Genomic DNA, 15,064 nt, shown 5'->3' with positions numbered 1-15,064 from the left:
AAGGGAGTCACTGATACAAGTTATGTACAATATCTTTCTCTCTGTGACTCAGTATCCCTGATGCTGGAGCGAGCTGCTTCATTAGTATTCAGTGAAGTTCAGTGAATACTAATAAAGCGGGCAGTGCCACCACCTGCATGTGAGTTTCTCTGCAGAGTACAGAGTTACAAGCCTGGGCCCCACGGTCTGTTCCGTTCAATCAAGGCCAGCACCAGATGTCAGATCCCATCCAAAACCGGGCCCCACTATCCTAATTCTAGGCTGGAGCTTCCAGTGTGCTCAGACTTGGATGTGTGGGGCTAAGGGAAGGGCAGTGAGAAAGCAGGTCCTGGCCCACAAATCCTAAGTAAGGCCTTGCTATCTGATTTCTACAGTTGAGTAGCCCCAGTGTCTCCACACATCCCATATAAAGTATCCTAAGTTTCATCTGCCCTCCCATCCCATATCACATAGTGATGGCCCTCTGCACCATCTCATGTCACTATTGATAACCCTCTCTCCAATATTGCATAGCTAAAGTGCCTTCCAATCCCATATTATGTAGGTAGGTCAGGCCCAGCCTGCCACAGGCCCCAGGCCTCATCAGATTATGCAGGCCCACCCCCTGCTCATTTATTTGACCTCTTACACATGCTGGGAGACCCATTTAAAATGACAACACCCTATTTAAATTGCAAAAAAGGGGTCACTTTTATGGAGTTTCTACTCTTGGTGAGCATCTGAGGGGCTTCAAATGGGAAATGGTGGAAATAAACCAGTCCAGCAAAATCTGCCTTCCAAAAACCACACGGCGCCCCTTTCCCTCTACGCCCTACCGTGTGCCTGTACAGTAGTTTACGGCCACATATGGGGTGTTTCTGCAAACTACAGAATCGGGGAAATAAATATTAAGATTTGTTTGGCTGTTAACCCTTGCTTTGTTACTGGAAAAAATGCATTAAAATGAAAAATTTGCCCAAAAATTTGATTCTTAAATTTCATCTCCATTTGCTAATAACTCTTGTGGAACACCTAAAGGGTTAACAACGTTTGTAAAATCAGTTTTGAATACCTTGAGGGGTGTTGTTTCTTAGATGGTGTCATTTTTATGGAGTTTCTACTCTAGGGGTGCATCAGGGGGGCTTCAAATGGGGCATGGTGTAAATAAACCAGTCCAGCAAAATCTGCCTTGCAAAAACCACACGGCGCACCTTTACCTCTACGCCCTACCGTGTGCCCGTACAGTAGTTTGCGGCCACATATGGGGTGTTTCTGCAAACTACCGAATTGGGGCAATAAATATTGAGTTTTGTTTTGCTGTTAACCCTTGCTTTGTTATACCACGTAAAAAAAAAACACTGTCAAAAAGCAATTTTTTGTCACCTTACATCACAAAAATTGCAACACCAAGCGATCAAAAAGGCGTATGCCACCACAAAATAGTACTAATTAAACCGTCACCTCATCCCGCAAAAAATGAGACCCTACCTAAGGCAATCGGTAAAACATAAAAAATCTTAAATAAATAAGAAAAAGTATACATATTAGGTATTGCCACGTCCATAACAATCTGCTTTATTAAAATGTCACATGACCCAACTCCTCAGTTAAACGCTGTAAAAATAAATAAAAATGGTGCCAAAATTGCCAATTTTTTGGTCACCTTGCCACATAAAGTGTAATAATGAATGATCAAAATATCATATGTACACAAAAATGGTACCAATGAAAAATTCAACTCTTCCTGCAAAAAACAAGCCCCTGCATAAGACAAACGGCAGAAAAATAAAATAAAATAATGCGTTCAGAAAATGGAGACACAAAAACATATATATATATAAAAAAAAAGTTTTATTATGTAAAACTGAAATAAACAAACATAGAAAGTAGACATATTTGATATCATTGCATCCGTAACAGCCTGCTCTAGAAAAATAGCAAGTGAGCTACCCTGTCAGAGGAATTTTGTAAAAAATAAAAACTGTGCCAAAATAGCAATTTTTTGGATACCTTGCCTGACAAAAAACGTAATATAGATGTCACGGAATGTGTACAGGTAACAAGGCAAAACAACATGCATAAATGTCTCGCTGGATCCAAAAGCTAAGGAACGAAAGGGAGACCCCTGTAGAAGACCTGGCACTTTCCCTGGCTGCTCAGCCTATGCATAGATCCGAATGGTGGAGGTATGCATATCCACGAACCTTGACTATAAAGCCCTGAGCACCCTACAATAGTGAGGGGACACGACCACCGGCTCCCTACACCAGACACGGAGGGAGTCAGGGTCACCTGGGATCCAGCAAACAGAAAATAACAGATAACAGTGTAACACTTAACTTTGTGGAGGAGAGGAGAACCAGATGGGCATGCACACATACTCCAGGAAGAAATATAAGCCGCCCAGAAAAGCATTCTGGGGAAGAATTTAAAGGGAAACAATTAGTCCAACACATAACAGCTGAGAGACGCTAATGAGAGGAGGAGCTGAATACCACAACACAGAAGTCAAGGAGGAGGTTCTGAAAGGCCTCTGTCAGAGCTTCTCAGCTGTCTGGTTGTGACAGTACCCCTCCCTCTACGAGTGGACTCCGGACACTCAGAGCCCACCTTCTCAGGATGGGACCTATGGAAAGCCTTGATGAGACGAGAGGCTTTAATGTCCGTCACTGAGACCCACATCCTCTCCTCAGGACCATACCCCTCCCAGTGAACAAGGTACTGAAGAGAACCGCGGACAAGACGAGAATCCACAATCCTAGAGACCTGAAATTCAAGATTCCCATCAACCATAATCGGAGGAGGAGGCAAAGGCGAGGGTACAATGGGTTGAACATAAGGTTTCAATAAGGACTTATGAAAAACATTATGGATCTTCCAAGTCTGAGGAAGATCAAGACGGTATGCAACAGGATTGATGACAGACAGGATTTTGTAAGGCCCAATAAACCTAGCACCCAACTTCCAGGAGGGAACCTTCAATTTGATATTCTTGGTAGACAACCACACCAGATCACCAACATTCAGGTCCGGACCAAGCACACGTCTCTTATCAGCCACACGCTTATATCTCTCACTCATGCTCTTTAGATTATCTTGAATCTTTTGCCAAATAGATGACAAAGACGAGGAGAATCTGTCCTCATCAGGTAAACCAGAAGACCCCTCTCCCGAGAAAGTCCCAAACTGTGGATGAAACCCATATGCACCAAAAAATGGTGACTTATCAGAGGACTCCTGACGACGGTTATTTAAAGCAAACTCAGCAAGGGACAAAAAAGAACACCAATCCTCTTGATTCTCCGCCACAAAACAGCGCAGATATGTCTCCAGATTCTGATTGACGCGCTCTGTCTGGCCATTCGACTGCGGGTGGAAAGCAGAAGAGAATGACAACCCAACCCCCAAGCGAGAACAGAAAGCCTTCCAGAATCTGGAAACAAACTGCGTGCCCCTATCAGAGACTATGTCTGAAGGAATACCGTGCAATTTGACAATGTGATCAACAAATGCCTGCGCCAGCGTCTTAGCATTGGGCAAACCAGGAAAAGGTTAGCTAAAACGGTCCACCACCACCAGAATCACAGTCTTCCCCGAGGAACGAGGCAGGTCCGTGATAAAGTCCATGGACAGATGTGTCCAAGGACGGGAAGGAATGGGTAAGGGAAGGAGAGGACCTGATGGCCGTGAATGAGGGACTTTGGCACGAGCGCAAGTCTCGCAGGCTGCCACAAAACCCTCAACCGACTTACGAAGCGCAGGCCACCAGAATCTCCGAGCGATGAGATCCAGTGTGGCTCTTACCCCCGGGTGCCCAGCAAGGACCGTATCGTGGTGTTCTTTAAAAATCTTGTGTCTTAAAGCGAGAGGCACAAACAACCTCCCAGGAGGACAAAGATCAGGAGCCTCTGACTGGGCTGCCTGCACCTCTGCCTCCAATTCAGGAAAAAGAGCAGAGACCACCACACCTTCAGCCAAAATGGGACCCGGGTCTTCAAAATTCCCGCCTCCCGGAAAACAACGTGACAGGGCATCTGCCTTCACATTCTTAACTCCAGGGCGGAACGTGACAACAAAATTAAACCTAGAAAAGAACAACGACCATCTGGCCTGTCTCGGGTTCAGACGCTTGGCTGACTCCAAGTAGGCCATATTTTTATGGTCAGTAAATACGGTAATAGGGTGTCTGGCTCCCTCTAGCCAATGGCGCCATTCCTCAAAAGCCAACTTGATGGCCAACAATTCCCTATCTCCCACATCGTAATTTCTCTCTGCGGAGGAGAGTTTCCTTGAGAAAAAGGCACACGGTCGCCAATTGGCAGGAGAGGAACCCTGAGACAAGACCGCCCCCACACCCACCTCAGAAGCATCAACCTCAACTATGAAGGGTAACGAAACATCAGGTTGCACCAAGATGGGAGCGGAAGCAAAACTCTCCTTGATATCAGAAAAAGCCTTACGCGCCTCTACTGACCAAGAAGAAAAATCTACCCCCTTTCTGGTCATATCAGTGAGTGGTTTAACAATAGAAGAATAATTCAAGATGAACTTCCTGTAATAATTGGCAAAGCCCAAAAAACGCATCAGCGCCTTTTGATTCTCAGGAAGCTCCCACTCAAGCACAGCGCGGACCTTCTCTGGGTCCATGCGAAAACCAGAAGCGGAGAGAAGAAACCCCAGAAATTGAATTTCTGGAACCGCAAACACACATTTTTCCAGTTTCGCATATAATTTATTCTCCCGCAGGATGAGCAAGACCTGACGTAAATGTTCCTTATGAGTTTTGAAATCGGGAGAAAAAATCCAAATGTCATCCAAATACACCAATACAAATTTTCCCATCAAATGATAAAAAATGCTGTTCACGAAATGCTGGAAAACGGCTGGGGCATTCATCAAACCAAAAGGCATAACCAAGTTTTCAAAATGGCCCGCAGGGGTATTGAAGGCCGTCTTCCATTCGTCCCCTTCTCTGACCCTGACCAGGTTGTATGCCCCTCTTAAATCTAATTTGGAAAAGACTTTAGCCCCAACAACCTGGTTAAATAGGTCCGGGATCAGAGGAAGCGGATAAGGGTCACGAATTGTGATATTGTTCAGCTCCCTGAAATCCAGACAAGGTCTTAAAGAACCATCTTTTTTCTAAACAAAGAAAAAAACAGCGGCAACAGGTGACTTCGAGGGTCGTATGTGTCCCTTTCTCAGACTCTCAGAGATATAAGCACGCATAGCGATCCTCTCAGGTTGGGAAAGATTGTATAAACGAGATTTAGGCAGCTTGGCGTCTGGGATGAGATTAATAGGGCAATCGTACTCCCTGTGCGGGGGCAAATCCTGAACTCCACTCTCAGAGAAGACATCCGAAAATTCAAAGAGAAAAGATGGTACAGTCTTAGTAGCAACCTCAGAAACAGATGTCATGAGGCAATTCTCTCTGCAAAAGTCACTCCAACCATTTATTTGCTTCGCTTGCCAATCAATGGTGGGGTTATGCTTAGTGAGCCAGGGCAGCCCCAACACCAGCGGGGTGGGCAAACCGCTAAGGACGAAACATGACACATCCTCAACATGAGCATCACTCACAATTAAACGGATATTGTGAACTATGCCCTTTAATGATTTCTGAGAAAGTGGAGCGGAATCGATAGCAAATGCAGGAATATCCTTTCTCAAAGCGCACACCTGGAAACCATGAGTTATCGCAAAGTGATTATCAATGAGATTGACCGCTGCTCCACTATCCACAAAAATCTCACAAAAAATGTTCTTGCTCTCTAGCGCCACCCTAGCAGGCAGGACAAAACGGGAACTACAAGCAAACGGAAAACCTTCAATTTCCGCCTCAACCCTGCCAATAGTAACAGACGGAACATTTTTAAAAGATTTTTTCCTGTTTGTTTCTTTATTACTCCCAGAGAACTGCCTGAATCTCCTAGAGGGACAAATATTTGCCAAATGATTTATACCTCCACAACAAAAACAAACCCTCCCCTGCGGGCTGAATCTTCTATTGTCAGAAGCAATCAACCCCAGCTGCATGGGCTCCTGCTCAGAAGGGGCTGACAGCGACTGAGACCCCTGCGCAGAGAATGGGACCACTGCACAGTCCTGGGACCGAGTATGACAGGAAGGAGAGATCTCTCCTCTCTCTCTAAGACGCCTGTCAATACGAACGGCCTGAGACATAGCAGAGTCCAAAGAAATAGGCCTTTCATGAAAGGCAAATGCATCTTTCAATCCCTCTGAAAGACCATGGCAAAATTGACTTCGGAGTGCAGCATCATTCCAACCAGTATCAGCTGCCCAACTCCGAAATTCTGAGCAGTATATTTCTGCGGATTGTTTACCCTGGCATAGGAGACGTAGTCTAGACTCCGCCAGAGCAATACGATCCGGATCATCATATATCTGACCCAGGGCTAAAAAGAATTCATCCACTGAATGGAGGGGCCGTGCCCCCTCCGGCAGCGAAAAGGCCCAGGACTGAGCGTTACCCCTGAGCAGCGATATAATGATCCCCACCCACCGTTCCTCATCACCAGAAGAATGGGGAAGAAGGCGAAAATGGAGTTTGCAAGCCTCTCTAAAACGCACAAAATTCTCACTACCCCCGGAGAACGTATCCGGGAGCGAGATCTTAGGCTCAGAACAAGCTCCATGAACGCAAGCTGAACCGGTCACTTGAAGCTGAGAAAAAGTCTTACGGAGGTCAGCTACCTCCAATGAAAGACCCTGGAAGCGTTCAGCCAAAAGTGAAACCGGATCCATGCTTAAGACGGTTTTGGCGGCTTATAATGTCACGGAATGTGTACAGGTAACAAGGCAAAACAACATGCATAAATGTCTCGCTGGATCCAAAAGCTAAGGAACGAAAGGGAGACCCCTGTAGAAGACCTGGCACTTTCCCTGGCTGCTCAGCCTATGCATAGATCCGAATGGTGGAGGTATGCATATCCACGAACCTTGACTATAAAGCCCTGAGCACCCTACAATAGTGAGGGGACACGACCACCGGCTCCCTACACCAGACACGGAGGGAGTCAGGGTCACCTGGGATCCAGCAAACAGAAAATAACAGATAACAGTGTAACACTTAACTTTGTGGAGGAGAGGAGAACCAGATGGGCAAGCACACATACTCCAGGAAGAAATATAAGCCACCCAGAAAAGCATTCTGGGGAAGAATTTAAAGGGAAACAATTAGTCCAACACATAACAGCTGAGAGACGCTAATGAGAGGAGGAGCTGAATACCACAACACAGAAGTCAAGGAGGAGGTTCTGAAAGGCCTCTGTCAGAGCTTCTCAGCTGTCTGGTTGTGACAATAGAGCAATTAAAAATCATATGTACCCCAAAATAGTACCAATAAAACTGACACCTTATCCCCTAGTTTCAAAAATGGGGTCATTTTTTGTGAGTTTCAACTGTAAAGTGCATCTGGGGGGCATCAAATGGGGCATCTAAAAATCAGTCCAGAACCCCTTTAAGTCCCATTCCAAGAAAAGGACTTGGGCTCTTAAAGGGGTATCGGGGTTATATAAAGTTATTCCCTATTTACAGGATAGGTTATAACTATTCAATCAGTGGGGGCCTACCACTGGGACCCCACGAATCATGGGAACTAAGACCCTGTGGAGCCCCTGAAATGAATGGTGCATGTGCACAGCTGTCTATTAATTTCTTTAGGGTTTCTAGAGCCAAGTTCTGTACTGCTGTTATGTTTTGGAGGTAGAAGAAAAAGTGAAGTATGAGACTGTTCAGCTAGCCAGAGAGTGAGCAGCTAGTTTTTGTAGCTGGTGCCAGAGAGAAGCAGAGAGAAGAGGGGTCATTTCATTAATGTCTGTCCTTCTTTCCTCAAAAAACAAAAGACCGTCGGAAAACTACTAACCCCAGGCTGTGTGGAGGATGTCAGCCGGGGGGTATATGTTTCCTCCATACGAACATCGCAATTTGTGTTGCCAGCGGTTGTTGTTTTTGGTGATAAGACAGAGACTATTTATTTTTTTCTAGACAGTGGAGCAGGAGTAAATTTGATTGATGTCCATTTTGCCCACACTATGGGTTTGTCTCTCTGTACGCTACAGAGACCTATTCCCATTTTCGCTATTGACTCTGCTCCCCTGTCTCAGAGAAACCTCACTCACATTGTCCATAACTTACACCTTCGGGTAGGGGACCACCATAACGAGATGCTTTCTTTTTTCTTTTTAAAATCTTTTTATTGATTTTATCACAGAAATGGGGGTGAACAAACAATATTGCCGTCAGGCAGATTCTGCAAAGGTATACTAGTAAGTCCGCACAGAAGGATTACAGCTATAGGACAGAGGTACAAATTGATACATTAAAACACAGCCTGACCGACTAAGGCAGATAAAGCATACTAAAATGCATAGAACAGTCATTATTGGTAAGTTAACCATTACAACCTGTTTTCTGCTAGCTTCACTTCGTCCAATAAATCAAGGCTATGTCAAACATTCTTTCCTGAGCTGGGACGCGCGAGACCACCATCCCTTTTTATCTCAAAGAAAACCCTTGTCCGGATGGAGCAAGGAGCCGAGCGGATAGTACCTAGGCTTCTGACAATAAGAATAATAATATCAAGTGTAGTAAAACCAGAAAGGAAGAAAATAATCAAAAGGAAACTATGAATGAAATTGGGAGAAAAAAAAAACTGAACAGTTAAGTAGGAAGGGGGGGGGGGGGGAGGGGGGGGGGACGTGGCGGGAGGGCATTCCTTTACCACCGATATGAAGGCGGGAGACCGAACCTACGGGATGTAGTATAAAACTGGTAATCTGTGGGCTAGCTGGAGTGACCAGGCATCTCGTCGACACTGTGTAAGAAGTTGGTGTCAAGCATCTCGCCAAAGGTAACGCACTGAGCTTAGGGTAATTGTGTGGTGGAACCTCATGAGCGGGGACTACAGAGAGGGAGTATCAAGTTCAGTAATCTGCTGAGTGGTGATGTAATCAGTATGATCTCTCCAGGGAGACCAGATTTTCAGGTATTTATGATGCGAGCGTGTTTCCCAGTGTGACAACTCCTCTAGTCTAGCTAAAGCTTCTACTTTACTTTTCCACTGTGATATCGACGGTGTATTAGTTGACTTCCAATTGTGAGCGATTAGAAGTCTGGCTGCGGCCAGTAGGATGCTCAAAAGTGCTTTTTTTGGGTTATCTAAGGGATGCGTTAACAGGGACAGAAGGGCAGTCTTAGGGCAAGTCGGGAGAGAAACTATACTTAGTCCCAATATGACTCTAATTAACTTAAAGATTTTATCCCAATACGTCTGAATATATGGGCATGCCCACCAAATGTGTAGGAAGGATCCTTTCTCTACCAAACATCTCCAGCATCTGTCAGAAGAACTGCTATACATCAGACTCAGTCTCACAGGAGTTAAGTACCACCTGGTGAGTACTTTGTATGCATTTTCTTGGATTGTGACACATCTAGAAGACAGTCTGGGTGCGTTCAACAATATCTTGTTTTCTTCTGCTGAGAATTTTACATTTAAGTCCCTTTCCCATTCCTTTAAGAAATATAAGGAGGGGGGGGATTCTAGTAATAGCAGGTTCTTAGAGACAGAGGAAATTATTTTAATAGGATAGCGAGTTTGTGAGACTAGATTTTCGAACCAGGATAATGATGTGTCTGATCTTATTTTCTTAATGGTGGGGCTCATAGAGTTTTTCAGACATGCATATTGTATCTGATTTAGATTGGGTAGTTGGAACTTCTTTATTACGTTTGTAACATTTAGGAAGGTGCCATCACTGTCCAAGAGTTCCTCAATGGGGAGTGTTGAGTCCCGTATTTGTGTAGGCAAAATTTTAAAGCAATCTGTATTTAGGCTGAGGCAATCCCTAATGGTCATGAGGGGGGAAGGAAAGGGCATACAACTTCTTCTTACCTCTGGGACGTTCCAGATTGACAGAGTGGTTGAAATAAATGGGTTATCCATGCTCCGGGACATGACTCTACTAGTATCAGACATCAATAGAGGCCTGATCGGGAGACCTATCAGTTTCTCTTCTAGTGGGATCCAGAGCTTGTGTTTAGGCTGTCTCATTAGATCAATGATCCTATTTATATGAACCGCTCTGTGGTATCTTGTGATGGAAGGAAAACCTATCCCTCCTTTAACAAAAGGCAGCAATAAGATCTTGTTAGAAATTCTAGGTTTCTTATTACCCCAAATGTAGAAAGAACAGATTCTTCTAAAAGAATTGAAAAAATTACTGGGTAGTTTTATCGGTAGAACTTGCAGTAAGTAGGTGACTTTAGGTACTATAAGGGAGTTAAAAATATTGCGCCTGCCTAGCCAGGAAATGAAAGAGGGAGACCATGAATTTAAAGTGTCAGGAATTGTTTTGAGCAAAGGCGGAAAGTTGGCTTCATATAATTTAGCTAGGTCAGGTGTTATGTTTATGCCCAGAAACTTTACATGGGATTGTGACCACTCAAAGGGGGAATTTGTTTTAAGCTTTTTTAAGAGATTGTGCGGGAGGTTTATGTTCATAGCCTCGGACTTCGGGAGGTTTATCTTAAAATTTGCAATGAAGCCAAATTCTGTGAATACTTTAATGATAGCCGGAAATGCTCGTAGGGGATTAGATACTAGTAGCAAAAGGTCATCAGCATAGGCCGCTTGTTTAATCTCTAAGTCTCCACATACTAACCCCCTTATTTCTTTTGATTGTCTGATAAACTGTAAAAGTGGTTCTATTGTGAGAATAAATAGAATTGGAAAGAGAGGGCATCCTTGTCTGGTCCCGTTATTAATTTGGAACGGGTGAGAAAGAGTGTCATTTATCTTTAAGTTTGCACTGGGTGCGCCGTACATTGAGAAAATTGCGGAGATAAAACATTTGGGAAAACCAAACTTGGTCAGGACGTTTTTAATGAATGCCCATGCCACCCGATCAAAAGCTTTCTCTGCGTCTATTCCCAGAACCACTAAGGGAGTCCGTGATCTCTTCGCCAAGGCTATGGTGTTGAGTACTTTGTAAGTACTGTCTTTACTTTCTCGGTTGGGTACAAACCCAGTTTGGTCGGGATGCACCAAATGTTGCAGTAATGGTTTAATCCTGTTAGCTAGAATTCTTGCATAAATCTTTATATCCAGATTCAACAAAGAAATGGGTCGATAGCTAGAGCAGAGGCTGGGATCCTTCTGTGGCTTCGGAATTAGGGTGACATGGGCATTCACCGCTTGCGGTAAAAACGCCCTACCTGAGAGGGCAGTATTAAATGAGTTGAGTAAGTGTGGCATTAGCGTGTCCTTAAAAGAGGTATAATATAACAAAGGGAGGCCGTCCGGACCTGGGGCCTTACCTTTTGCCATTTGTTTTAAGGTGGCTGAAATCTCCGAGGGAGAAATTGGAGTGCATAGCTCAGAGGCCTGCGTAGGGGACAAAGAAGGGAGTGAAAGGCTGTCCAAAAAGGTAGCAGTTCGGGCTGCCTTCTCTAGACGGGTATTTTCGGAATCCGATTTATCTATGTTATAGAGCGCCGAATAGAAATCATGGAAGGCGTTTGCAATTTCCAAATCATCTTCCACTAGTTCCCTTTTCTCATTTCGGATAATCGCGATCCTGGATTTCCTTTTTACGTTGTCTTATCAGGGCTAACATAAATTTGGTAGGTTTATTACCATGGGCGAAGAACTTTTGTTTTAGAGCCAAATAAAGTTTAGCTGATTGTTTGTTCAGGAGTCCTTTTAAATCATCTCTAGTTGCTGCCAGTTCTATTAAGTGATGAGCAGAGCGAGACCGTTTGTGAGCAGTTTCTAACTCAGATAATTTATCATAGAGCTCAGCGATTTTGGCGCGTCTTAGCCTATTAATATGTGAAGCTGTGGAGATAAACTCTCCCCTAATTACAGCTTTATGTGCTTCCCAGACTACATGCGGGGATACTTCATCTGACGCGTTCACCTTAAAGTACTCTGACAACTTTCCCTTTATCTTTTCAATGACTCGTGTGTCATCTAATAAGGTCTCATTTAGCCTCCAAATAAAAGTTTTAGGACGGGTATTAGTTAGTTTCCAGGTAATGAAGATTGGGGCATGATCAGAGTGAACTATGTTGCCAATAAGCGTTTGGGTACACAGGTGTATTTGTGATAAAGGCACTAAGATATAGTCAATCCTGTGGTAGGAGTTATGAGGGGCCGAGAAAAAGGTATAGTCTTTTTCTTTAGGGTTGTTCGCTCTCCAAACATCTATAAGGTTACTCCTGTGCATAAGTTTCTGTATACAGTTGAGGGTTTTAAAAGGTACAGAGGATTTTCCTGATGAGGTGTCAAGCAGAGGATTGAGGGCGACGTTAAAATCCCCAGCTAGGAATACTATGCCTTCCCTGAAGTCTTCAAATTTTTGCCACGTCTCTTCAAACCAGCTTTTCTGGGCCTCATTGGGTGCATAAAAATTTGCAAAGGTATATAATTGGGAGTTAATGGTACCTTTTACTAAGATAAAGCGGCCGTTCGGGTCCATTAGTGTGTCGGTCATGCTAAAATCTAGTTGTTTATTAAAGCCTATGCTAGTACCAAGTCTGTTCGAGTGTGGGGAGGAACTATGAAACCATTGGTTGTAATATGACCTGGAAAGATTTGGGATCCTATTATTTTTAAAATGTGTCTCCTGTAGCATTATAACTTTGGATTTTTCTTTGTGTAAATAGTGTAGGATCTGACCTCTCTTACATGGGTCTTTAAGCCCTTTAACATTGTATGATGCTATATGAATGTCAGCCATGATGATATTTGAGGAGAGCAAGGGGGGAACTTACGTATCGACGGATGCCTGGTTCAACTCCGTTTTCGATGCCCAGTGGTGATGGTGGTGGGGGTAGAGGTGCCAAAGAAGCGGTATTGTAAGGGGGTGGGGAGGAGCTAAGGAATAAAGGAAAGAACGTCAAAACATAGATCAGACTCAAAATGAACAATCCTCTGCTGCAAGAGGAATCTTGGGATTTCAGTCTCCCAGTGAAGGACCAGACTAGGTCCGTACTTCCAATCCGTAATAGAAGTACTTTGCCCTGATAACAGTACAGGGCCAGCATATGAGGCATAAACAGTAAACAGTAAACACATAGGTGAGATGAAGAGGTGAGCGTTCTTATAAACTACTAAAGTAATGGTAGTTATCTTAAGCAGCCATTAGATCAAAAAGAAACATATATCAATCACTGTGAAAGTCCGAACGCTGCGAATCCAGGTCGCCAACCGCCCAGACCCGTTCTACACCCGGAACTACGGCGGGTATGTTAACTATACCAACTCTGCATGGGTATTACTAATAGGGGTCTGTGCGGCTAGCAATCCAGTCGCCTCATCCAGACACAGAAGTAAGGCCAAGTCAAATTGGACAAGACTCCAGAGAAACTCGGATTGTCCGCTTAATCCTCTTCAGGAATGATGCGTCTGGGAGTAAGTTTCCCGTGTCTTTTCTTGGACTTCGAGGTCTTGCCAATTCCGACTGGTTCCCACGCAGAAGGCGGCAAGATGTCTTGTGGGATGGAAACATCATTAGTAGCAGACCAGTCCGGGATATCTACATCTTGTATCTCCAGTGCTTCTAGGATATCTGGGAGGTCCTTTGGTGATCTCAAAATAAATTTATTTTCTTTCCATGTGATTAACATGCCAAATGGGAAGAGCCATCTGAAGGCGATACGTCTGTGTCTGAGACGGTCCGTAAGTGGCTTCAGGGCTCGTCTCTTATTTAGAGTGGCCGGGGCAAGATCTTGAAAAAGAAGTATTGGGGCACCTTCGTAGGTGATGTTTTCACTTTCTCTGGCATTTTTCATAATAAGGTCTTTTTGTGCAAAGTTCAGTAACTTACAGATGATGTCCCTAGGAGGGTCGCCAGGTTTTGGTTTGGGGCGGAGTGCACGGTGAGCTCTTTCAATTATAATAGGATCCAGGTATTCTTCATCCAACAGGGCTTTGCAAATTTCTCTGACCGCATTAGGAATGGCCTCATTTGCGACCGACTCGGGGACGCCTCTGATGCGGATGTTGTTTCTTCTCCCTCTGTTGTCCTGGTCCTCAATGTAGTCATAGAGGTAATTTATATGATTTTGATAAGCTGAGAGGGCAGTGGAGTTCTTGTTTGTGTATTCTGCAACCGCTGTTTGAGAGGACTCTAAGGCTTCGACTCTCTGACCCATTTGTCTCATTTCACGCTTTATTTCGGATAATTCCTCTAGGACGGGATTCAAAGCTTTAGTTAAGGCTTGAGATATGAAGGATCTGGAAATAGGTAGCTCAGAAGATGACTCATAGGATTCTTCTTCTTCACTTTCTCCATCTGGAAGGGGAGCTAGCTGTTTCTGTGTGTTATTTTTAGAGGCGGATGAAGGGATCCCTTGGCTTGAGGTATTTTTCTTCATCACGAAACGATCCAGATCAGACTGGGAAAGAGATGGCGTTTTTGCTTGTTTCTGGGAGTCCTGTTCCGCCCCTCTGTACCTGCCCACTTTTACCATAGGTGCGATAGATCTTGCCCTTAATGCTAAATATGCTCACTACTTCATCAGGGATAAGACAGCATTACTTTGAAGAGAACATTGGTGTTCAAGGTATTAAAGAACAGGAGCAAACTGACTTATAACATGATGTGGAAAGATTCCGGGTGTTCCACTAGGTCTGATGGGTATCCAGAAATGGGGATACTGTCCCTTTAAATAAACTAGCTGGTCTGCAGGTATAGTTACTTAGCAGATATCCAAGTCTAAGGTGGTTTCAGTGATTATAGATAACTTGCTGAAGTTCAACGGGCCGTCTCTGGATCTTAGGAGAGGATCTGCAGAGGCCTGATCGCTGTGTGCCACACTGATGGTACAGCTGAGGGCCCTGGCTTCACTCCGGTCTCAGAGGTAAGTGGCTGAGGCTAAGCAGCGGATCGGAGTGGCAAGGGCAGGAGGGGGTACCTTATGTTTGATTCCGGTACCTACAGTCGGATCCCAGCTGTCCGGCTCTCGCTGTCTTGGGCCGCAAAATGGCGCCGCTGTGTGCCGGTAGTGTCGGGCGTTAGACCCCGCCGGTCGAAGTGTGGTGCTGAAGCCGCTC

This window comes from Bufo gargarizans, unplaced genomic scaffold (genome assembly GCF_014858855.1).
Source record: "Bufo gargarizans isolate SCDJY-AF-19 unplaced genomic scaffold, ASM1485885v1 fragScaff_scaffold_486_pilon, whole genome shotgun sequence".
In the NCBI taxonomy this organism is placed as follows: Eukaryota; Metazoa; Chordata; class Amphibia; order Anura; family Bufonidae; genus Bufo; species Bufo gargarizans.
The sequence above is the reverse complement of the archived record's forward strand: the minus strand, read 5'-3'. Positions refer to the sequence as shown.